The 24,698-nt window shown below is 49.8% G+C and overlaps 1 long non-coding RNA gene across 1 annotated transcript; it reads left to right on the top strand.

Moving 5' to 3' along the window:
* Positions 1-9,053: 9,053 nt before the first annotated feature.
* On the top strand, positions 9,054-12,072 carry LOC109497768. Its single transcript, XR_002737209.2, has 3 exons — positions 9,054-9,118; positions 11,206-11,349; positions 11,423-12,072. It is a non-coding gene; the product is annotated as an uncharacterized LOC109497768 (long non-coding RNA).
* The last annotated feature ends 12,626 nt before the right edge of the window (positions 12,073-24,698 follow it).

The following is a 24,698-nucleotide window of genomic DNA, read 5'->3' as shown; positions in this document are numbered from 1 at the left end:
TGGATGGGCTTCGGTGACACAGAGGGGAGGGCGGGGCGGTGACGCTCAGGCTGCTGGTTGTGCGGGACAAGGAAATTCACAGAGGGTAAGTGAGAAAGGATGTTGGATAAAAGTATTCAGCCAGCAGTCTCAAATGCAACAGGGTCCCAGTGGATTATTTGTACACACTCGGATAATTCATTGAATAAAGCCTTTCTCAAACTGACCCAAGGACCTTGCGTTCAGATGTCTCCGTCGTCTCTCTAAAGCAAGGTAATTTCTTTCTTTCTATCCTGGGTTCTTTGTTGCCAGGGCCTAAGAAATGACCTCTGTTTTCAGTACAAATTACCCTCTTTGCAACCAGGGGATCCTAGGATGATTGGGTTTTTCCCAGACTGGCTCTATTTGTCCTCTTTTATGTAGAAAAGTTTTCCCCAGGGGGGCCTGGGTGGCTCAGTCGGTTAAGAGTCCGACTTCAGCTCAGGTCATGGTCTCATGGCTTTTGAGTTCGAGCCCCGCATGGGGCTCTTTGTTGACAGCTCAGAGCCTGCTTTGGATTCTGTGTCTCCCTGTCTCTTTGCCTCTCCTCCCCTCGCGCTCTGTTTCTCTCTCTCTCTCTCTCTCTCAAAATTAATAAACATGTAAAAAGTTAAAAAGAAAAGAAAAGTTTTCCCCAGAGATGACTTCTGACCCTTAAACCTCAAAACACCCAATCACACAAAACCTTCTCCCTGACTTGCCTACACTGGACTGTGCGATTTTCTGCCCTGGATGGAATTGGCATTCTTCCCAAAGAGGCTCCCTAAACAGGTTACTCTTTTTTACCCTCCTCATTCATTCACATGCTCTCCCATTTACCAAGTCCTGGGGTGCCTGGTCAATCTTTCAGATATCAATGTTGAAATTTTCACCAACAGAAAAGGCTATCAGTTTTGCAACTTAGTAACACAGACTGAGATGGGGTAAGGGGGCAACACAGAATAAACAAACAAAGAAAACGTGAAAACACACACGGAACTCCTTAAACTGAGACACGTATGTTCTCATACGGTCGCTTTCCTGGTAATGGAATGCATTTTATAAACTATATGTGGTTAATATGGATATTTTGATCATACAGTGCATTCTATTTTTTAATGGTTATTTTTGAGAGACAGTGCAAGCAGGGGAGGGGCAGAGAGACAGGGGGACAGAGAATCCAAAGCAGGCTCTATGCTGACTGCAGAGAGCTGAATGTAGGGCTCAAACTCATAACCGGAGATCATGACCCAATGATCAACTGACAAAGCCACCCTGGTGTCCCCATACAGAGCATTCTAAATCAGAAACTTTAGCATGTAATTAATGAACCTGCACTATTCCCCCCACCTTGAATGCTTACACTTGAGATTAAAGCCACGATCAGTTTATAATCCTGGAAGGAAGAAAGTAGGGTACCTTTGTCTCAAAGTAAGCCCTGTCTTGATTATACGCATAAAGGAATGTTCGAATGATGGAACATTGCACCGAGTCATTCGAGAACTTGAGTAATGCAGAAAGCCCACTCTTGTTTGTGACTGTTAGCAAAATTCAGCCGCAAGGCAAAGCTGTGTCTGGAGCCAATGGGAGATCTATATTTATATTTTAGGACGAGACTTGCTTCCTTTAAACCCTAAAATACTGCTGAAGATCTGGAGAAAAGAGGAACACTTCTAAGTGGAAAGGGTCTGTGCTGCTTTTCTTATTTAATAAGAGCAATTTTAGAGGGAACTTAAAAAGAACTATTTAACAAGATCAAGATCAATTTCTGTTGAATTATAAATAAACATTCAAACGCAATCCTGGGTCCTGGCTGGAGGTGGGATTGGGTGAGGGAGATGACTTATTACGGGAGGAGGCATTTGCATGGGGCATATGGTTGTCTTTTTTCACGGAAATAAATGAATTTTAGGATTAGCAACAATTCGCCCTTGCCAAAGAGAATTCCTGTTCTGGCTCTGGTACACGGTGTCCACGTCTTCCTCACTGAACTGGGCTCCTGATGAAGGACTCTAGACTCTCCATAAAGGTTCAACCGACCACCTCACATCAACACTTGACTTGGAAAGTGACTCCGGCACACCAAAGCCACGCGAGTTAGGAGCACGGGGATCCAAGGCACTATGCTCAACAGATACTCTCACAGATCTGAACTGGGAGGCGTTTACCTCAGACACTCAGAAAATTTGGAAAGACCTGTTGCTTTTGATGCTCACTGTAGCAGTTACACCACACTTAACCTCGCACAGCCATGCTCAGTGCTTACATACTTAAATACGTGGATTTTCCTCCTCCCTTCCCATTTTTAAAATAAGTAAGTCAAGAAGTGTTACGATCTGTTGGCAGAAAGAACAAAATGGGGAAGGTGACCTTTTGTAGAAAATAGGAAATTAATTCTAAGAACTGCCAGCTTGAAACCCCAATCCTGATTCCCTCTACTAGATAATGACGCATGGAGTTCCTCCGTATTAATAGCAGCTCAGATAAGTTGGCTGTTTTAAGAGAATCCCCCCAAATTGGAAACCTTGGTTCCATACAGAAAATATTTGGTACTTACCACCCACTTAAGCAAGGAGAGAGAACCTGTGCTCCCTCACCCCAGTTACCAAGTAACCCAGACCTTCCTCTTCCAAGGACATCGGGGACATGGGCCCTCACAGCCAAGGGCTTGCTTTGTTATACAGCTGAAGATCCATTTCTGGGAGTTTTTCTCCTGTAAATATAGAAGGAGTATGAAGAGTATAACACTAAGTGAAATAAATCAGTCAGAGAAAGACAAATATATGATTTCACTCATATGGGGAATTTAAGAAGCAAATGAGCAAAATGGAAAAAGAGAGAGAGAGAGAGAGAGAGAGAGAGAGAGAGAGAGAGGCAAACCAAGGAACAGACTCTCAATGATAGAGAACAAACTGATGGTTACCAGAGGGGAGGCAGGTGAGGAGATAGGAGAAAGAGGGGATGGGGATTAAGGAGGGCACTTGTCGCGATGAGCACGGGCTATTGTATGAAAGTATTGAATCACTAGTTTATCCACCTGAAACTCATATCACACTGTATGTTAACTATACTAGATTAGAAAGTAAAAGAAAGAAAGAAAGAAAGAAAGAAAGAAAGAAAGAAGAAAGAAAGAAAGAAATGCATTAAAAATGAGAAGAATAGAGCAGTGGAAAGAACTCTGAATTTGGAATTAAAGCCTTTGCTGCAAAGACATCTGGTGTCTACCATCTAAGTCGTTGGACACATCACTTACTTTCTGGGGGTGTGACGAGGGGACCAGCATTAGCCATACAGCTCAAAAGATTGTTACAAGAATCAGAATGACACATGGGTAAAAAAAGTGCCTGGATATTATGGTATACATGACATTATTATTATCAGGAAATTCAAATGATTTGCTTGGAGTACTCGAATACCTAAACTATTAGTATTCTCCTTGTATAAAATCAGGACATTTTCTGGTACTTTCCAACTCTCTGTCAAATCTTCCAGTATAGGTGGACAAGAGCTGACATGGTCCACGGACCAGCTCCAGGTAACTTTGACATCATCTAGAATCACCATCAACACATATGAAACTAGGTATTGGGTTGAACCGTATTAAATTGCTAATTTTGGAGATAAAGGCGGTCTAGCATTGCCTGTCATATATGTTTCGACCTAATGCTACCATTCCCCTCATACAGATGAACAGATGGGGCTTAGAGGGATAAAAAGGTTAGCCCAAAGTGAAGCAGCCAGAGCAAGACTTTGATCCCAGTCTGTCTGCGTCTCAAGCCACCGCACTGTCGACAGCCACTGAGTCAGGCGCTCGTAGGTCCGCACCTTCGCCTGATGAGATTTTGTTGGTCTTGAATAGATTCGGCACAGCCTGGAGCTCTCACCACCCCATTCATCTTGGCCTTCATCTTCCTTCTGGCAGGAATTCTCCCGACTGTCCGCTGCCACCACTGAACACAGCTTGAAGAGGCATGGCGGCCGTGTTCAGTTTTCTCTCAGCTCATCCCGGAGGCCAGACGTCGGCTCCTGGTTTTGTCCTGGATTCTCTGGCCTTTCTGTCGTGTGAATGCTCTTTGAAAATTCCAACCTGAGCGAGATTCCTGAGCACTCCTGAGCATTACCCAAGTCCTTGGACGTACTTGCTTTTGAGAGTCTGGGGCCAGGGGGTGTAACTTCTTCTCTGTTCTTTCTGTTTTTTCTTGTTGTTGTTGTTGTTGTTCGTACTGATATGACTGTACCTAGAAAAGGGTTTTAGAGAGAAAGTCTGTTTGTAAGCTTGTTGCACCAAAGAACAAAGCCAGTGTTTTTATTGTTGTTTTCAACAATTCTCTTAATGTAACTCAACGGCTGGCATATACCAACATATCATGGGTTTTTATAACAACAGATACATATATATATATGTATATATATGTATGTATATATATATGTATATATATGTATGTATATATATGTATATATGTATGTGTATATATATGTATATATATATATATGTATGTATATATATGTATATATATGTGTATGTGTGTATATATATATATATACTTTCAGAAGGAGATATTGTATTTTTAGGAAGAGAGAGAGAGCGCGAATCCCAAGCAAACTCCGCCCTGTCACTGCAGAGCCAGATGCGGGGCTCAAACTCACAAATCGTGAGATCATGACCTGACCTGAAGTCAAGAGTCAGATGCTCAACTGACTGAGCCATCCAGGCGCCCCATGATGGTTTATATTTTTGAGAGATTACTCTTTGCCGGCACTATGCTGAGTGCTCTACAAGGACTCTGTATTTTAATTCTCATACTGAGACTCCGAGTTGGGTATTGGCATTAGCCCACTTAACAGACAAAGAGGGGGGAGCACAGGGAGGCTTGGTCAAGGTAACGCAGCTGGGAGCACGGCGCTGACGTCCACATCCGGACGCACAGCTCTCCTTCTCAGTGCCCTGGTGCCTCCTTGGGGTTGGATTCGGAATGATTTCATCACTTACATCGATATTTAATGCCAGGTCATGGTATGTAACTGTGGATGCCTATGAGTCAATATCCAGGTTAAACAAGTTATTTAATTATTTAACCCAACAAATCATTCATAAATTCATATGTTGTGTCAAGTACACTGATCTTTTGACAATTAGATATGTCTTTTTACTTTTTTCAGCAGATATTCGGGGCCCTATGGAAATACACCCTGGTTAACGTTAAACTTCCTGAGGCATAAGCCGAAGGGACAAGCGATGAAACCCCTGTTGTAACTACTTCTGCTGTATCACATGGGATTATGACAAGGCAGGAGAGGCCACTTGATGCCCCGGAGCATTATGTCTGAGCTCCAGGATGTCACAGGACCCTGACAATAGCAGGCTGGGGGAGGGGGAGGTGGGGGGGGGTTGTGTCATCGTTGGGTTTGTAGGAGATTCTCACCTTGTTGGTCTATTGTGACTCCATTTAGGAGTCGCTTGCCATTTAGCCTTGCGAAAACCCTGCCTTTTTCTTCTGGAAGAGTTGGTCTGGTTTGGTCTCATGCTGCCCGAGCTAATGGAGAGTGATGGATGTGTATCACTTATTTTTCTAAATTATTAACAATTCCTTGAAGTACAGAAAAAACGACGCGGGGAATATATTTCTGGCAGACAGCACAATACGGTGGGACGGATGTGACAGGCAGAGACTGAAGGCATGGGCTTAAATGCTGGCTCCACTTCCGTGGATCATATACCTCTGTTGTAGCTAGCTTCACAATACAAGCCAGCCCCTGCCCACCAGGTCTGTAAACTTGGGAAAGTCAGTTCAGCTTTCTGAATCTGTTTGTGTCTTCATTCGCTTGTTCACGCATTCACTTACTCACTCACTCATGGTTTTTGTTCTTTTTTAAGAGAGAGAGAGAGTGTGTGTGTGTATGTGTGTGTGTGCAACTGAGAGCAGGGGAGGGGCAAAGGGAGAGAGAGAGAGAGAGAGAGAGAGAGAGAGAGAGACAGAGAGACAGAGAGAGAGAGAATCCCAAGGAGGCTCCACATTCGGCGTGAAGCCCAATTTGAAGACTTGATCCCACAGCCCTGAGATCATGACCCGAGCCAAAATCAAGAGTCAGACGTTCAACCAACTGAGCCCCCCATGTGCCCCTCACTCACTCATATTTTAAGTTTCAGGTACAGGCTTGGGTCCTAAGTAAATATTGCATTTGTCTCTTTTTGTTTCAATAAAATGGTAAGGGTCCTACTTTCTTGAGTTCCAAATATTCGTTGTGAAGTAAAGCTTTCAGGCACACATAAACACCCTGTGAAGTTTAAGCATGACACAGACGTTGGTTACTCCATTTTTAAAAAAACCGTGGCTCAGAAAAAATGTTTGCAATCATCACTACTCTTTAGCTCAGAATTTTTTTCTCACCCCAAATGGAAACCCAGACCCATTAAATAGTCACTCCCTGTTCCCTCCTGTGTGCATAGATTGTGTTGCGTTTATCCATTCATTTGATGTTGGACATTTGGGTTCTTTCCACCTTTTGGCTATCATGGACAGTGCCACTGTGAACACGGGTGCATAAATTTTTGTTCTCCCACCTGAACTGAATTATTTCAGGTATAGCGTAAGAGTAGCAGTGCTGACATGTGGTCCTTCCACGTTTAACTTATTGAGTAACAAACTGTGTTCCACAGCAACGACACCATTTGGCGTTCCCACCAGCAGTGCATGATGGTTCTACTTTCTCCATTATCCTCACCGACACCTGCTGTCTTCCACTGTTGTCATTATGGCCGTCCCAGTGAGTATGAAGTGCTATCTCATTGTGGTTTTGATTTGAGTTTCCCTGATGACTAAGGATGTTGAGCACCTTTTTACGTGCCTGTTGGTGATAAGTGTATCACTTCTGGAGAAATGTCTTTTCGAATCCTTTGCCCATTTTTTATTTGAGTTGTTTGTCTTTTTGTTGTTCTGTTGTAAGAGTTCTTTATATCATCCATGTATGATGTATATAATCTTTATAATTTATATAATACATAATACACATAATCTATATAATCTTTATATAATCTAGACTCTTATCAGAAATGTGATTCACAAATATTTTCTGCTGTCCTGTGAGTTGTGCTTTCCCTCTCTTGATAGTATTCCTTGATACATAAAAGTTTTTAATTTTGATGAAATCCAACCTACCTATTTGTTCTTTGTTGTTGTCATATCTAAGAAATCTGCCAAATCCGTCATCATGAATATTCATTCCTGTGTGTTCTTCCAAGACATCGATTATTTTAGGTTTTATGCTAAGGCTGTTGATCCATTTTGAGTTAACATTTGTGTGTTTTGTGAGGCACGGGCTCAATGTCGCTCCTTTGCATGTGGGTTTCCAGTTGTTGCAATACCATTAGTGAAAGACAGTTCTTTATCCATAAATGGGTTTGGCACCCTCATCAAAACTCAATTAGCTGTAAATATATGGGTTTATTTCTGAACTCTCAATTCTGTTCCATTGGCCTATATGTCTATCCTTATGCCAATACCACACCAAAGACTTGTAGTAAGCCTTGAAGTGTCATCTGGAAAGTGTCAGTGTTCTAAATTTGTTCTTCCTTTTCCAGATTGTTTTGGCCTTCAAGGTCTCTTGCAATTCTAAATGGAATTTAGGATGAACTTTTCCATTTCTGCAGAAAAGGCTGTTAGGATTTTGATAGGGATTATGCTGAATTTGTGGATCCCCCTGGGGAGAATTACCATCCTAATAATATTAAATCATCCAATCCATGAACATGATCTATCTTTCCACTTTTTATGTCTCCTTAATACCCTTCAGCCATCTTTTACAGTTTTCAGTGCACAAGTGTTGCCTTAAGTATTTTATTACTTTGGATGCTATCATAAATGGAATTGTCTTCATTTGTAGATTATAGTGGATAGAGTTACAACCGATTTTTGTGTATTGATGTTGTTTCCTCAAGCTAGCTGGACTCATTAATTAATTCTATTACTTGTTTGTGGATTCTTGAGGATATTCCACATGTCAGATCATGTCATCTGCAAATAGATTTACTTCTTCCTTTCCAATCTGAGTACCTTTTATTTCCTCTTCTCACTTAATTGCTCTCGCTAAGAGACCTCACAGTTGAATAGAAGAGGTAAGAGTAGATATCCTTGTCCTGTTCCTGGTCTTGAGGAGAAAGATTTAGTCTCTGTCTGTTAAGTACAATGCTATCCGTGGGGTTTTCACATGTGCCTTTTATCAGGCTCAGGAAACTCCCATTTGTTATGGACTGAATTGTGCTCATCCTAAATTCATATGCTGAATTGTGCTCATCCTAAATTCATATGTTGAAGCCATAACCCTTAATGTGACTACATTTGGAGATAGGGCCCTTCAGGAGATAATTAAGGTTAAATGAAGCCATAAGGATAGGTTAATCCAACAGGACAGGTAATCCAACAATAAGAGACACTAGAGTTCTCTCTCTCTCTCTTTCTCTGCATGTACACACAGAGGAAAGGTCATGTGATGAGAACACAAGAAGTTGGCCATCTGCAAGTCAGAAAGAGAAGCCTCACTAGAACCAAACATGATGACAAATTGACCTTGGACATCCAGTCCCAGGAACTGTGAAAAAATAGGTTTTATATTGTTTAAGCCACCTAGTCCCTGGTATTTTGTTATAGCAGTCCTGCCAGGCCAACGTACCATTTATTCTTAGAGGTTTTTTTTGTTTGTTTGTTTTACTTTGCGTTTAGTGTTTCTTTGAACCATGGAACAGGTTACATTTTTGTCAAATGCTTTTTCTGTATCAATTTAGATGATCATTTTTTATGCTTTATTTTATTGATACATTGTATTACATTGATTGATTTTCATGTCAAACCAACCTTGCATTCTCAGGATAAATCCCAGGTGGAGTATGTACACATGATTTATAATCTATTTAATATATTGCTAGATTGGATTTGCTAGTATTTTATTAAATATTTTTGCAGCTATATTCATAAGAAATATTAGTCTGTTTTCTTTGTTTGGTAACAATAGAGATTTTAGAATTTAGAGGGTAAAGAACAAAGACAGACTGTGTTCCAAATCTCTTAACCAACCAACCAGGGAGATTTCTTCAAATGACAGGACAAGGCAGAAAGAGTGAGAAAGGGTATACTGGATTTCATGTTTATCTTTGACACTTACTTTTAAGGCTTCCTTAATCCATTCTATCCCATTTATAAAATTAAGTTTTGAATTGGCTAAAGAGCCAGAAATTAAGCTTTGTAGCTATGTAAGATCTGCTGTAATGCTGACATCAGGGGAAGAATGCACCTTTGTATGGACTGACTTTCTCCATCCACTTTGTTCCTTTGTATTTAAGGAATGGTCTATGAAAAGCCTTTTAAAACTAACATGGGCCAGACTCATTATGTTTGCCAAAGTCAGATTCCAGTAAATGTTAGGATTCCTTTTCTAATCACTACTGTAACTGGAATTAGCAACTGAAGCGAGATGCTAGCACTGCCAACATTTCTGAGGTCATAACGACAAGGTATTATTGACTTAATTCCTCCAATGCAAATTGTGTACACACACACACACACAACATAAAAACACGTAAATGTACCTCTCTGTGTGTGTATGATTAAGCAAAACTCTACTTTTGCATTATGAGATAGTTCACAGAGACCATCTGGATAGCTCAGGTCTATGACATTGTGGCACTGGGTTAAAAAATGAAATAGGATGTGGAAGTCACTTTGCCATCTTATGCTGCCTGTTTGCCCCTTTCATAGTAGTTGTGATATAGATTTGAAGCCGGACATCTTATGGGTTCCCAATGGGCTGTTTGGTTTTCTTCTTGCAAGCTACAGATGAATGTACTTTGGTGCAGAGCTAGAGGAAGAGTCTCTCCACCACCCTTCCCACTGAGGAAGGGGCCCCGAGCTCCCAGTGAGAGCCTTGCTGTTCAGGCAGCCACACCCCTCCTCACTTTCCATCTGGGTGCCTCCCCACAAACTAATCTCCTTTCCATTTCCTGCTGAACTTTGCGATTGCCTAGCCCCTGCCAGTGTTACCCCACTTCCTCTATTTGGAGGTACTCCTCTACCCTTTCCTAATTCGCCCTCATGACGTGTGTCATACTTTTCTACACCAAGCTGTCACTAATCCGCTTTCCTCATGTAGGGAGGTAGAGAGGAGAGTCTGGGTGGTGCTTTGTCTGTCCAGTAAAATAAGCAAATTTGGAAGAACGTATAAGGCTGAGGATGTTGTCTGGGGCAGGGAGGCTGGACAAGAGTGTCTAAGGTCATGTCTCCATCAGGGTTTTAGAAACACTGTCAGCCTTCTGAGTGGGAAAAGCAAGAGGTGTTAGGATTCAGTGGTAGATGGGGTGTAGACCGTGAGCCAGGTGGGATGGAAACATCTGGAAAACTGGTTTCTAGAGACTAGGTTCAGCCACCTTGTGAGGTGCTCAGAGGCCAGGCTTCAAACTCCAGAGGTGTAAGCTCTGATGTAAACAAAGGGTTTGGAGGACAGGATGGGACTGAGATGGGACCCAGGATCACTGTCCACAGACTAGTGTGCACAGGGCAGGGAGAGGCATCCACTGTGGACCCAAACAAGAACTTCCCATTTAGCCCAGTTGGGAGAGTGATTATACTAAAGTCTGCCTACTTGGGTGGGAAGGAGGGAATGGTTGCAGAACTTTAAGTGCTGGGTATCTCAGTGAAAACTGGTTTAAGAACTAAGGATGGGCTAGGGAGCAGGCATTTGGGTATAGATGATTAAGTGAATTTGAAGAAAGTAGTGGGAAAGATCCAGTATTGTGTCAGGAAAAGAGGCCCACTGATCACTGGGTTTGGCTACTCTGTCCTTTGATGTCATTTCCAGGTCAAGGGTGAAGTGTCAATTTTGTCAATGCATCTCAAAGTAACCACATTCTCAGAAACAAATTCATGATATACAAACTCCGAAGATACCAAATTATAATCCAAGAATAGGGAGTTTTTTGTTAACTTACAATAAGAAGTATTTCTTTCTGGTGATATTCATGCATGTTGCCCAAATTAGTAGCCATCAGCTATGATTAGGGCATAGCATAGCAGAGGATATTTGAGCACCCTGTGAAAACTGTCAGGACAATTCCTGGTACTATGTAAGTCTCTTGCATGTGAATGTCTGCCCAATCCCTTCTATCTGGGCACTGCTGAACAAACACCCACTCATATCTGGCCCCCTCTTCCCTTTTGCAAGCCGTCTTCTCAGGTACGTCACTGCCATTGGCCGGACTACTGATTCTTCGTCTGATTCCTGCATGGCCTGGCCTGTCTCCGTATTGCGTTGCTTTATGGATGCCCCATCTCCTGAAGACTGCTTCAGAACCATCATCTCCATTAGGTGAGAATTCCAATAATTTAAACTTGGAAGCTCCCCTTCGGTCTGAGCTATTTTAACTTCTCTGTATTGACAGGTGGGCAAAATGAGACAATGGTCTGACAACCTGTATCCTCCCAAGACTCTCTATCTTCAATAATTTTAACAAATGGTCCGATGGAGAGATGGACCAAAAAAGCCCATAAACTTGAAACGAAGGGACCATGCAGCACCCACGAATGTTTTTGACTTTCGTGAACTCTCATTTTGCTGTCACTTTATTTTTGTGTTATATTATCACATTAGAACAAGAATGCTCGGGGCATCATGGCTTACTCTGCCTCATTGGGCCTCCATTCCAGAGATTCCACAGACACTTCCCACCCTGGCAGGATGCAGAGACTTGACCTGAAAGTACACAAGGACCATCGACAGGAAGGCAGACCCATCATTTGGGAATCTTGACAGAATGCGGATTCTGAATCTGTCTGAGGTCTGAGGTGGGGCCGGGGATCTGCATTTCTAGCCAGCTCCCAGATGACAGAGGTGCCACTGGTCTGTGGACCTTGAGTGGCATGGCTCCAGTGGTTTGGAGACTCAGTCTCCTGAGTGATTACCTCAGTTTCCTCCATTGTCAACTTTGTGGCCTTACGCAAATGCCTTCGCCTATGTGTCTATAGAGCAGGAATACTTCTTACTTCCCAGGCTCTTGTGAGGATGGAAATCATTAATATTTAGTGCCTTTGATAGTGTCTGTCACTTCCTTCCTGCCTCGACCTTTCTTTCAAGCCCCCTCTGGGTCCCTCTTCGGGCCAATCTCTGGCTTCCAGTTCTGGATGTCCCCACTGGAAGATATGGTGCAGCTGTCCCAGGGTTTTTTTCTTTCATTTAAAAAATAATATTTATTTATTTTTGAGAGAAAGAGAGAGAGAGAGAGAGAGAGAGCACAACTGGGGGCGGGGGGCAGAGAGAAAGGGAGACACAGAATCCGAAGCAGGCTCCAGGCTCTGAGCTGTCAGCACAGAGCCCGATGTGGGGCTCGAACTCACAAACTGTGAGATCATGACCGGAGCCAAAGTGGGATGCTTAACCAACTGAGCCATGCAGATGCCCCCCCCCACCCCCAGGGTTTTTTCAAAGGCATTCAGTCTGCTCAGGCACCAGCTAGCTCCTTGGTTTGTCCCCAGCTCCTGTTCTCAACGGGAAGTCCCCCTTCCTCTGGCCTCTGGCTCACAGTTCCCAAAACCTGGGTTCCTCCTGGGCCTCAGAATCCTGAGTGCACCTGGCTTGGACCCTCACCACCTACAAATACTGTTGAAAAGTGCCTCATCTTAGTGACATCATTGGAAGAGGTCAGACGACGACCTTTCTCCCACCACCGCAGGGCTGCTGTCTGGAGACAGTAAGAAAGTCTGGCTTCCAAACTGAATGGAGTTCGTGCTTATTTTGGAGAAGACGTCTCCTTCTCCGGGTGATCTGCCCCCCTGAGAAGTCAGCTAGAGGCCTTCACTTTCCCCAAAACGGACTGACCCAGTGGCACCCTGGGAAGTGGTTCCTTTCTGGCATTTAAAGATTACCCTAATTTCGTTGCCACGTGCGATGTGCAATCCCAGATTGTTGAGAAGAGCTTTGGCCACAGGTTTCCTGTGTACGGGGAAGAGACCAGAGCCTGGCCTTGCTGTTTGAGAGAGAGCAGGACGTTCTTGTGTAGAGAACAAGGGGAAATCATCGAGTTGTCCATGATTACCAAAGGATATGTAAGAAATATGTTGTCTAAGGTGGAAATTGCTACCCTTGGGTAACAGGAAAAGGCTGGCCATTACATTATAAGTAGGAAATGGGAGGTAATGAAATAGATGCCTGCACCCAGCGCAACCTCGATAAGCAAGTTTTCGTCACACCTTGTCGATTCATCTTCTCAGATGGCTCTCCTCTCAGGCATCGAAACTCGGTCTCTAATACCAATCAGTGAAATGAACAAAGAGATTTGCCCAGCTGTCGCCATTGTTATCGGAGGCTAATACCAACAGGGTGCTACTAAAAGATCCCCACAATGTCCTCTGAATTGGAAAAGGCACCTTAAGGGATCCAAGCTGAGTTGCTGGTGTCCGTGCTCCTGACTTCCCAAACGCCGTGAGTTCTGACGGCCTTTGGAAGTCACGGGGAAGTCACTGCATTCAAGGCTTAATGGGCTCAGGCTTCCAACAGTCCCTCGGGCGTGGAGAGGTCATTGCAAAAATGTTTTCCCTGTGTGTGGGTTACCGCTCACCTCCCTACAGGGTTGGGGAGCACTTTAACCATAATGCCTGGTTTGTCCCAGCCTGCTGACTCCTGGTAAGATTTCTGGTGAGAAATTAGGCACAAGGAATGGTGTCCCCAAGCTATGGGAGGAGCAAGTCAACCGTAAGGCTCCTGAGAGCATACGGCTATACTCACAGGAGGTCCGTTCAGAGTAATGGGTGTTACAGAATCCATGCTAGCAAATGCCATAGAGATCACCTCCTTACTTTGCAGCTTTAGAGCCTGGGTCTCAGAGGTGGAAAGTCCTTGACTGTACAAGTTAGAAATCGAGTGGGGACAAAGGCTCCTGACTCCTAGGCTAGCGGATGGGGGGTGGGGCACGAACCCTGAAGTCACATCCCCAACGGGCCCCTGCTCTGCTATCACAGCTGTTATAAAGTGCCGTGTCCAGGGGCGCCTGGGTGGCTCGGGCAGTTAAGCGTCCGACTCGTGACATCGGCTCCGATCATGATCTCGCAGTTCGTGGGTTCAAGCCCCGCATTGGGCTCTGCACTGACAGCATGGAGCCTGCTTGAGATTCTCTCTGATTCCCGCTGTCTCTCTGACCCTACCCCCCTTGCTCTGGTTCTCTCTCCCTCTCAAAACAAATAAATATAAATATCTCTTAAAAAAGTAAATATATAAAGTGGGGTGTCCAGTGGAGAGATGGGAGTGAGGTCTCCCAGGTACCCAGTTCTGGGGCTGCCATTTTGGGGGCTGGCAACTTCTGGAATGACGCGGTGCACAGCCCCCAGGACCGGGTACGACACAGGAACACCTGTGATCCTGCCCAGCTCACACATACCAAAGTCACAGGGTCCCCAAGCATGACACAAATGGGTGGGGTGAGCCCCTGCCGGGCAACAAAATCCACCGACTCGGAGCTCGGGCCTGGGTTTTTTTTTTTTTTTTACAGCAGAGTTATGGAAAAGCTACGGAAGCCTCAGGGCCGAATCGAGCCCGGTATGATCTGTGCCCAGCCTTCTAGTCAGAGAAGGGGAAGTTTGGGCCAAAGTGGGAAGTGGTTTCCCCAGTGTCACTCAGAGCATCATTGGCCGAACCAGGGTGGGGACCCAGGGCTTCTAGGTGCAGGGCCTGCTCTCTCCCCCCACGATGCCTTAAATGGTAGCGAAAACAGTGCTGTGGGGAAAGGCGGGCGCAGGGGCGGCTGGAAGAAGAGACCGATGGCCAGTAGCAGAGAAGGCCTCTGGCAAGCTGGAGCACAGTGGGACGGTTGTCACGGGGCACGCAGCTGGCGTCTCCCTGAACCTGTAGGAAGTGATTTCGATTCCTTGTCTCTCTCTTACACACACACCCACACACGCGCGCACGTGTGCACCTTTCTGTTCACCTCTGACCCTTCGTCCTCGGTAGACCAGCGCTCTGTGCACCCCACTGCCGTGGCGGCACAATTCCCAAGCCCAGCCACCCCCAAAACCCTCCCGATGCTGCCTCCAAACAGAGCCTACCCCCCCCCCCCCGTTCAGACACGTCAGTCCCTGATTCGCACCCGTGGCTGCAGGCGGAGACATCTGGGAAATGGGAGAGGAATGTTGTAGCTCGGGATCCTGGAAGCTGAGTGGAGAGAATTAGAAATGAACCCCGCAGACGCATCGGTAGGTGTTGCTGTGGTTTGGGGGTCTGTGTCCTTCCCCCCACACCCCAGACAGCATCGCCAACCCCATGTGGCCAGAGGCTCTATGTCTCGGTCTTCACCGCTCGCTCCCCAGGAGCCCCGGGCCCTGGAGGAGGGAAGCAGGGGTGAGGCCATAGCCTTGCTCAGCCCTGCCCCTGTGTGCTCCGGGCCCTGACAGCAGATTCCAGGCCGTCCAGCTCTCCCCAAAGCAGCTCCTGCAGCAACAGGTGTGGAGCTCCCTCTCTGCTGCAGGGGAGTCAGTGTGGGGTGTGTGATGTCTGGCAACGGGGGACAGGACCTCTTCCCTTCCGCGCCTTGTGCCTTCGTCTCAAAATAACTTCAAACTCCACCTGGAACACGGGCTTTGAAGTTCACGGTCCCTGAAGCATCGAGGGAAGGGGAAACGTGTGAACTGAGGACCCAGGAGTCAGGCTGCCTCCCCTGTGTGGTCAGAAAGCAAGCTGCACTGTGCACAGGACCTCCTCCTTGCGCGAAGCTTGGAGGGGGCCTGCCTGGTTCCAGCTCCTTCCAGAAACCTCTTCCCTAGTCCTTGCTCTGCCCTCGGGTCCGGCGGTCTTTCTCTTGTCCTCCTTTGTTAGGGCCCTGCCGGGGCTCCCCGTGGGTGGAGACTGACTTGGGGTGAGCCCACCCCAGCCTGCTTGCTCCCTGCTGTGCATGGGGCAGGCCCTCGCTCCCGATGTCCTGCCTCCCCGGCCGACACGGCGTCCGTGACTTCCCAATCCTGTTCCAGCAACTGGGTCCGTCAGTGAGTGAGGGGACCCTGGGTGGGGAGGGGACATGGATGGACCCACGTTGCCCCATGGGCCTCATCAGATGGGTGAATTGGGGAGGTTTTGCTCACATAGAATTTGGTTGAGGTTTTAGCAATTAAATGACACGTACCCACGTGTCTTAATCACAACTGCTGTCACTGAGGTCCCTGGACATCTGTGCCAGGGTCTGAAATAGCAGGAAACAGTGTTTGAGGTCATTAGAAGGTCGTGGAGGGGCTGAGGTGCTGGTGGGGCGGGGGGGAGGATACACTTGCTGCTCCCAGCGGCCTTTATACTGCGTCTGTGAGCCATGACCTCAGAGGGGCCCGGGGGAAAACTGGGGAACCACAGGGAGAGATAAGGGGGATTTTGTGACTCCTAATATCTGGGAACAGACCAGTGCCAAGGGGAAAAGATACAGGGGGAGAGGCACATCCAGAGCGGCCGTGATGGGCGAGGTCCCCTCCTGTTCTCTGTGCCGCAACATGACACTTCCGAGCCACCTAACAGAGCCCTTCCACGGGGCACTTCTCAGTGACTGGCCCATCTCCCAAGCTCCCCTTTGTGCTAAGATGAGTTTGGGGTGCCCCAGAGGGCACAGTGGTGGCAGCTGCTGTTCAGAGACCTGGAGCAGCCGATGGACCAGAGCCTCCCTCCGGGGCACGCGTCACCTGAGGCTGGGGGTCCCGGATGAAACACTCAGACAAGCACCTCAGTCACTTGAACCCAATTCCTGTAGCTGAGCACGTGCTCACTCGCGCTGGTCCCGATCACCTTCTCCAGGGACTTGAGGATGAGGACTCGGCCCGACCTTGGCCTCCAGCAGACAACAGGAGATGGGCAACCCCCTCCTCTCGCCCAGCCCAGCGAGGCTGTGTCCTGAGCTGTTAAAAGTAGCTAATGTCGATTTAGTGGCAGCTGTGAGCTAGGCAAAGCGAGAATCTCACAACCTCATCTGCCAGACCTAGCGCAGCTCCCCGTTTTACAGACGGGGAAACCGAGGCCACATCTTAGACAGTGGTCTCCGGGGACCCTCCCCCAGCCACTGGGGTCTGACGTCCTACGCCTGACTCTCTGAAGCCCTTCCTCGGCCTGACGCTGGCAAAGGAAGACAGCTCGTGTGAGGGACCAACAGGGAATATGCGAGAAGGAGGAAAGAGAGCCCTGTTGAGACCAGACACAGGAAGAGGCCCCCAGCTCCCGGGACAGAGAAGGTGCCCAGTGCTGGGCGCTGCACCGTGTGTAGACCACAGGACTGGTACGTGGCTGGCTGGGTATGAGGCGGGGGCGGGGGGTGCAGGCACATGTGGAAAAGCCAAGAATAGCAGAAAGGCTGTGCTCTCGAGCCAGGGAGGAGAACGCAGATCCCACCGCGTTAAGCAGAGGCTGCTGGGAGGAAACAGAGGCAGCTGGTGGAGACCAGGAGTCCTCCAGGGCTGGGCAGTTCCCCTCGTGTAGTAGCCAAGGTGCGGATGTGGTTTCCAGCTCTCTGGAGGCCCCAGAAGATGTGTATCCTGGCCTCATGCGTGCTTGATTCAGAGATAAGCACTGGGCTGGAACCGGAGGGAAGGCGGGAGGGGGGCCAGGGGCAGATTCCCTGGTGCCCCACACCTTCCCTGCCCTCCCCCTCCCGTCTGGCCCAGTGCACCTGCCCAGCTGAGCCTCGCTGGCCCGAGCCTGTGCTGTGACCACAGACAGAGACCTCTTACTGTCCTTGCCACCGTGAAGGCACCGGCTGTCTGTGCTTTGGGAAAGTCCCTAGATGCAGAACGGAGGAACTGGGCCCGAGGCGCACCAGTGCACGGGGACGCGGTGCCCTCTGTCCCCAGCCTCGTTCCTTCCACACCTGCCTCGAGTCTGATCGGTCGGCCCCCCCTCGGTTGCCTGAGCTTCCCTGTCATTCCTGAGCCGCAGGGCAGGGCAGGGCTCAGCCTGTCTTGGCCTCTCTCTGAGCTGGGGCTCCGCTCTGGCCTCGCTCATGGGCTCTGAGGGCCCAGCCCCAGGCCGCCCCTCTGGGCCCTCTATCCTCCCACTCCCCTGTTTGATCGGCAGCATTTCTCCCCCGCCCAGGGTAACCTCAAAGGTGGCACCGTCTCTCCCTGCCCTTGTCATCGCCAGCATCCCCCACAAGAGCCCTTGCTGCAAACCAGAAATACTGGAACCCACCTTGCCCACCTCAGCCACCACAGCCAGCGGCCAGTGCGCAGGCCTCTCCTCGCACTGGGCTCTGGGACACGGGAGGCAGATGAGGCCTGTGCCCCAGGGTGGTTGCTGCATTTTCTACCAGATGCCGAATGTCTCTGAGCCAAGACCCTTGGGAACCAGTATGAAATGCAGCCTGGAGGGGCCCCTGGGGGACTCAGTCGGTTAAGCATCCAACTTCGGCTCAGGTCATAACCTCGCGGTTTGTGAGTTCGAGCCCCGCGTCGGGCTCTGTGCCGAGAGCCTGCTTGGGATTCTCTCTCTCTCCTCTCTCTCTGCTCCTCCCCAATGTGAGCTCTCTCTCTCTCTCTCTCAAAACAGAACAAAATAAAACAAATTAAAAACTTGTCGTCTCCAGGCAGACTCTTTTCCAGATGATGGGGACACAATGGTGTTTATTACGTGAAGGAAAGGAAAAAAGGAACGAAGGAAGGAAGGAAGGATGGGAAGGCTGGCCAACTGCTATACTCTGGTTGACTGTCTTAGCTAGGAGTGCACACAGCTAGCTGGAGGAAGAGGGACACACGGGGTGCGGTGGCAATGATCAGGCTCATGTTGTCCTTCGCTGCAGACTGCTCATTTTTCTCCCTCCTACACACAGATGCTGCATAATCATAAGTATGCACTTCATTAATCACAGTTGTCCTTAATCAGATACCACGATTTAGGTGTGCCGTTTTCTTTTAGAAATATTTTTTGTTCTTAATTCTTCTTTGAGGTTTATTTTTTTTTTAATTTTTTTTTCAACTTTTATTTATTTTTGGGACAGAGACAGAGCATGAACGGGGGAGGGGCAGAGAGAGAGGGAGACACAGAATCGGAAACAGGCTCCAGGCTCTGAGCCATCAGCCCAGAGCCTGACGCGGGGCTCGAACTCACGGACCGCGAGATCGTGACCTGGCTGAAGTCGGACGCTTAACCGACTGCGCCACCCAGGTGCCCCAATGTTTATTTATTTTTGAGAGAGACAGAGACAGAGTGCGAGCAGGAGAGGGGCAGAGAGAGAGAGGGGGACACAGAACCTGAAGCAGGCCCCGGGCTCCGAGCTATCAGCACAGAGCCCGACGCGGGGCTCGAACTCACAAACCATGAGATCATGACCTGAGCTGAAGTCAGCCGCTCAACAGACTGAGCCACCCAGGTGCCCCTTCTTTTATAAATATTAAGACAAGTTTTGTTTTGTTTTTTTAACACTGTGAAATAGAGAGTTTAGCCTTAAAAAAAAATACTAAACTATTTCAGTGCCCAAAATTATTAATGGCATTAAAAAATTTCTATTAGGGCCATCTGGGGGCCTCAGTTGCTTAAGTGCCCGGCTCTTGATTTTGGCTCAGGGCATAATCTTGGCTCAGGTCATGATCTCACAGCTCATGGGCTCTAGCATTGGGCTCTGCGCTGACAGTGCAGAGACTGCTTGAGATTCTCTTTGTCCTTCTCTCTTTCTCAAAATAAATAAACATTTTAAAATTAAGTAAGTTTTTAAACAACTCTTTTTTAATGCTTGTTTTTGAAAGAGAGAGAGAGAGACTGAGTGTGAGCGAGGGTGGGCCAGAGAGAGAGGGGGAAAGGTATTTATCATGACGTTCTAAAGGGGGGAAACTGAGGCTCAGGGGTGCGACGCCTTGCCCCGCCCACCCCTGCTGAGCGGCAGAAGGCCAATCAGAACCCCCCCCCCCCCCGGCTGGCGGGGTCTCCCCCCAGGCACCACCCCTGGCCGGCCTGGCTGCCTTCCACTGCTCGAGAACAGCAGGGCCGAAAGTAATCTTGGGTAAGAGATTTCTGGCCGCGGCGGGCTGTTGCACAAGCTGCCGCTTGGTCAAGCCGTCGAGCGTTTTTGCTGGCTGGCACTGGGCACACCGTCCTTGCACAGCAGACCCTGCACAGATAGGGAGGGATTTGCGTAGTTCCTCGGTCAGTTTGCACACATTCCAACCCGACCCAGGTCTCAGGTCACGAAATCACTCGCGGACCGCAGAATTCGGCAAAAAGCAATGGTCCCTCCGCCTGATGCTAGCTCAGTGGCTGGGTGCAGCTCCTCGGGACGGTCAGAGAACATTCCATGTTGATCCACAGAATGGACAACGGTTAGGACTCAGAGTTCTGGAGGCACAAAGACCCCAACCCCAGCTCCGTCATCTTCTGTGTAGGTAACTTCACTTCTCTGAGCGTCAGTGTGCACATAGGGACAATACGTCGTGAAGGATATATTTCGAAGGGCGCCGTGGAAGCGAAAGAAGGTGGGGAATGCCAGATGCCAACAAGTACAGACCGTGGGTCCTCCGTACCAGGGCCGTTGGAATGCAGGGTGGTGTCTGGGAAGCCCCTCGCCATGAGACGAGACCTGGAGACCAACCTGTCACTCTCTTGGAGAATCATTTTATTTACTTGCTTCTTCTCCCGTGTGAAGCGTGACTGACGTAATTATTTTTGGCAACATCTCTTGTTTGTAAGAGGATGGCACGAATGCACGTGGGCCTCGTGGTTCACCTCACCTCCCGGGTCTCATGTCTCCTTCTGCAAAATGGCGGGCATTGGCCAGCTGTGTTCAAAGTCCCCTCTGTGGTGGATGCTGCTATGGGGTCTGTCTGCAGTCAGTGTGTGAGAAGCATGTGTGGAAATGTCTGAGCTGATATCAGAGGAAGCACAGGACGTGTAAGCAGTAGGAGGAGAGCATGACACCCAGGGAGGGACAGGAGACACAACAGGGTCCCCTGATGGGCCCCACTGAGCTGGGTGCACCTGCAAATTCACAAGGCTGATGCACCCAGACGTGACAACTCTCCCGGAGAAGAGCACACAGGCCAAGAGGAGGGCTTCTTGTCTTCGAGTCTCTTTTTCTTGATGTTTATTTATTTTTGAGAGGAGAGAGAGAGAGAGAGAGAGAGAGAGACAGAGACAGAGAGCCTCTCTGGGAGGGGCAGAGAGAAAGGGGGACAGAGGATCTGAAGCAGACTCCCCACTGACAGCAGAGAGCCTGATGTGGGGCTCAAACTCATGAACCATGAGATCATGACCTGAGCCAAAATCCAGAGTCGGACGCTTCACTAACCGAGCCACCCAGGTGCCCTGGTATTCTGTCTTTTAAACAATATGTTACTGTGACCAAAACAAAGACCTCACTCTTAGGTCTTTGCCTCCCCCCCTTCTTAGGAAACTGCCTTAAATTTGTTTCAAGTCCTTTCTAAGATTCTGTGAAGATATTCAAACACGTCTGGTTCCTGAAAGACAGACACTAGCACTTTAAGAGGACGGTGTCTTCTGTAAACACACAGTCAAGTTCAGACAGTTGCCTATCAATGAGGGACACCTGGGCTCTGGTTACCACACGACGTTCGGAACCGGTCTTTTGCAGCTCTCCGTCCAGCCATGTGTCTCTCCCTGAAGGCACAGAAGGACACGGCTTCTGCTCTAACAAGACGGTGCAATCCTTCCCCTGGTGGCTCATCCCATGTCCCAACGTCAGAAAGGACCCAGGCCACTTCGGTGGCTGTAGAGAGAGGCGGGGCCTGGCTTTAATCAGTGCCAATGACGTCATGAAGGAACCCAAGGCCAAGGTGGGGAGGGGCTGCTGACAACCCGGGAATCTGAGGGACTTCTCCCGTGCGCATCAGAGGAGCTGGTGGGGACCGGGACTGGGTGGGGACCGGGTGGGGCTGGGCCACGCCCAGGCCCTGTGCACCGGCCTGTGTACCAGTGAGAGACGAGCCCCCACCGTGCGTCCTTACTTCCCACTCGACCTCCATGAACTGAAATGTGGCTTTTGCCAGAAACCTCAGCCCGGGCGCTGCCAAAGGTCTTGGGTGATGTCACAGTGTCATCTGCAGCTACGCAGCCCTGATTTTATGCGATTGATCTTTGTTTTCCCTGGCATTTCAGGACAGTTCTCCTTTTACCGGCCCCCTGACCCCGCCCCAGCACATCTAATCCATCAGTGCATTCCCACAGCTGCCCACACCTATGCATCCTGTCCCCACAGGAAACTCCTGTCCCTTCCCCGGGGTCCCCTTCCACCTGGTCCCCTCTCTTACATGTTTGCACTGCATTTGGTTCCCCCCAAAGCAATGGCCATGCATGTCTGCTGGTCATGGCAGGCCCACCTACCACCCTTGGGCACCCCCATTCTCAGACTACACCCTCTGTCGCCCCAGCCGGCCTAGGAGCCCCGGCTGAGGTCCCTGCCGGCTCCCACATCCTGGCCTTTGCCACCGCCCTCACCCCGGGCCTCCTCACTGCCATTCCCGGGGCCTGAACGGTGGCTCCGTGGCTCAGGCAGTTCGTTGGGGGCGGTCCCTCAAAGAGGTGATGGCCTGAGGGGCCCCAGCCAGCTGTCCTTCCAGGCTGCACACACGTCATCAGGGCCTGCTCTTCTGTCCCTGTCCACGTGTTCTGAGAGGTGGACTCTGCCCCTGTGCAGACGGGGTCCGGGGCCCCCAGATGCACCCCAGCGCTCACAGCCCCACCAGCCTCGGGGCGCTGCTCTGTAAGGGCTGCTGGGGGGTGGGAACGGGGGAGACCTCCTCTCCTGACCTCGGCTTTCCCCTGGGACCCCAGGGTTTGCGGCCAGGCACCTCCTGACCTCCTGCCGCACTCCTGACCCCTTCTGGGCGGCACAACATCCTCAGGGGCACAAAAGGTCCCCGAGGCCTGGCTGTTGCTCTCACGGCCCCTCCCGCTGCCTTCCTCCTCACACTCGTGGACCCGGGCATGTTCACTGCCCACGGGCCACCCCGAGCACTCCACACCGCATCCACTTGTGCCCCACTGTTCACTGGGTGCGGCTGGATGCCGGGTTCCCACAGGGATGCCGCTGTCCTGCGCCCAGAGCCACAAACTGAAACACCTTTCTAGTAAGTTCCCAGCGTTACCAGTGGGATACGGGGAACAGACAGCTAGCTGTGGCACTGGGATGAGGGGAGAGAGGACACGGGTGCTGTGGGGGGAGGGTGTGGAGGGGCTATGGCTCAGACCTGGGGGTCCTTCTGTCCGTCCCTGCCTTCTGTCCGAGGCCCCGTCCACAGGAGGGGGCCCTGGCCTCCACCCGCAGCCCAGCCCTGACGACCCGGGTGTAGACAGGCGGCCAGGAGCTGCTGCCCCGTCCCCTGGGGGCACATGCAGACAGGCATGACCCCCACCTGGTCGCAGGGGCGGCCGCCCTCCCCACACCCTCCACCTGGCCCCACGGAGGCTTCCTCCACAGACCACTTCTCTGCCTGGAGGGACCTCACCTCCCTCCCCGGCAGGCAGGGGTGAGTCACACCGACTTCAAACACGGCCCCAAATGTCACCCCTCTTTGAACAGCGCCCCCTCTTCCTGGCCCGCCCGCCCCCGCCCTGAGCAGGCATGCCTGAGGTCTCCCCACCGGCTGCAGGGGTGGGACCTGCTCCCCACTGGGAGCCAAGTCAGCCAGGACAGCCCCGGCCCAGAGAAGGGGAAGCTGACACAGACGCTCATCAGTTTCCCCAGCAGGCCTGCCGGCGTGCACGGTTTGTCCCCAGGCCGGGACTGGTTTCTGCAAGGCCTCGGGCACCACTGCCACCTGCTGGCCATCTACCCCTTGGGCAGGCTGGGCTCACGGGCACACTGTTCCTGTTCTTTCCTTGGGGCAATCAGACACATTCTCCAGTGCCAGAGCCGCACCTGGATTTGTGGGTGCCGGCAGCACGGGTCTGCTGTCTGGACTTAGACGTCCCCAGAGGAGCGGGGAACACATTGGCAGCCCCCATGGCCAGCCGTCGAGGCTGGGCTCCGAGGTCCGAAGCAGCCAAGGTTGGTTAGGTAGGGGAGACTCTAAACCTTCAACAGCACTCGGTTTCACTTAGGCCGAAATGAAGACGTCTTACAAATGCGTCAAAGCCACGCCAGCAACACGCTGCCTGGTTTAAATTTCCCTGTGACCCTGTCATCGTCTACAAGCGACACGCACTGGCCACGATCGCTCCTTTCCGGGAGCTCCGCCCGTGTCTCCTCATCGTGACCGTTACTCCAGAAAACGATGACCGCCTCCTTGTTCTCTGACCCTCACAGCAATGATCTGGGCCCTTAAATGCGGGAATCGAAGCCAGGGGAACTGGTCAGACCATCTAGAAGATCCTCTGGGAGGTCATATCGGGTCTGCGCGCCTCCCGGACGGGACTGCATCTTCAACAGGAAGTTCTCCTGCCTCTGGCACAACTCTGAACGCTCGATTTTCCCTCACGTCCTTCTCCGTGCATCGTGACCAAGAGCCTCTGGAAATACTCACTGACCCCAGGGTGGACTTGCTTCCCCAATGCAGAGCCTTGTCCTTTTTCCCCGTCTCCAAATTGTTAGCCACGCTTGGATGCCACTGCTTCTGGGATCTGGGGACACCCGAGGCAGCCAGCAGAGGGTTTATGTGAGCGTTCCCTGATCCTCCTGGGAGAAACGGCACAAGGGACTCCTGGGACGGAGGTGAAGTTACCGGGCTCCAGGTCGAAGCCATGAAGGAAAAAGGGAGTTCAGG

Source organism: Felis catus, chromosome A2 (assembly GCF_018350175.1).
Source record: "Felis catus isolate Fca126 chromosome A2, F.catus_Fca126_mat1.0, whole genome shotgun sequence".
In the NCBI taxonomy this organism is placed as follows: domain Eukaryota; kingdom Metazoa; phylum Chordata; class Mammalia; order Carnivora; family Felidae; genus Felis; species Felis catus.
Note: the sequence above shows the minus strand (reverse complement) of the source record. Positions and strands in the feature narration are given on the sequence as shown.